The 1,172-nt window shown below is 37.0% G+C and overlaps 1 long non-coding RNA gene across 1 annotated transcript; it reads right to left on the bottom strand.

Annotated features, from left to right (window-relative positions):
- Nucleotides 1-90: 90 nt before the first annotated feature.
- Nucleotides 91-956, bottom strand: LOC109593444 (uncharacterized). Its single transcript, XR_002190963.1, has 2 exons — nucleotides 924-956; nucleotides 91-801 (listed from the first exon to the last, which is right to left on the bottom strand). It is a non-coding gene; the product is annotated as an uncharacterized LOC109593444 (long non-coding RNA).
- Between the last annotated feature and the right edge of the window lie 216 nt (nucleotides 957-1,172).

Raw genomic sequence — 1,172 nt, 5'->3', positions numbered from 1 at the left:
ACAGTAAATTGATCATTACAGAGAGACGAAATCATATTTTCAAATGAAACAAAGTGGGTGACTTCCACCTAGTGATGCTCTATTGAATGATTGAATTAGTTGTTATCATTTGTTTAACACTTTCAAGAAAAAGGTACAAAACAAAATGTAGTTGCAATCACCGTCATTTAAGAGCAAAAAAATCAGTGTAAGTAATGATGAATGCACTACAGAAGTTGTCTGGGGGATAGAGACATGTTTCCTCTACTTTATTTCATATAAATCATGACAAACAATGACACTACTGATTAATGACAGCCTTTGACAGGTCACAAACAAGACACTTTCTTGCTAAAAGTCGGCAGCCGTTGCTAAGAAAAGGGGTAACCCGCATCCGTTGCCTAGCAATGTACAAAGTCAATGTAGCAACACGGAAGTTTCCAATCCCTTTCATTTACTCTATTATCTATGGTAGCACTGGCGGCGCCTTTGATCTGCCCACACACCATACTACAAATGGTTTTATTATTAATTTAAAAGTACAATGTAGCAGGGCAATAAGAATTGCCCATTCAAAAATTTTTATCTACAAAATATTGTGGACAGGAACTTAAATAAACAATCTCAGGCAGAGCTCCTTATAAATGCATATAACATGACAAGGCTATCACGGGTTGTCCTAATTTAAGCTAATGAGATTCATTATTTGCACATTATCACCTGTATGGTTTCACTAAGTGCTGGGAATTGATATTCAAATTTTGATATTTTCTGAGACTCCAGGCAAACTTCACCAACTGTTACACAATACTTGCTGTATACCTGTAAACAACAACAAAAACAATAACAACAAGCGTAACAGTGTAAAAAAAGTCCTATAATTGATTTCACCACCTTGCAAGTACAACTTGGTCATTATTAAGACTTATAGAGGTTCTCTCTACCTTCTAATGCTTCTAGAGAAGTCTTTGGATAGTATCTCTATGTTCTCTTGCTGTTAGAAAGCTCTTAACTTTGTCCCATGTGTAAGCCGCCATTTTGTTTGCCGTGGCCACACCCACTCCCGTAAAGGAGCGTGGGCGGGTGGTTGCTAAGGCTTGTTATTCTCCAATACAACATGTATAGAAGAAATGTAAGTGTGGACATACAAATATTTCTACCATGCCTACTTGCAATTGACCAATCAGATTGCG

Source organism: Amphimedon queenslandica, unplaced genomic scaffold, assembly GCF_000090795.2.
Source record: "Amphimedon queenslandica unplaced genomic scaffold, v1.1 AMPQUscaffold_1494_Cont26496, whole genome shotgun sequence".
In the NCBI taxonomy this organism is placed as follows: Eukaryota; Metazoa; Porifera; class Demospongiae; order Haplosclerida; family Niphatidae; genus Amphimedon; species Amphimedon queenslandica.
Note: the sequence above shows the minus strand (reverse complement) of the source record. Positions and strands in the feature narration are given on the sequence as shown.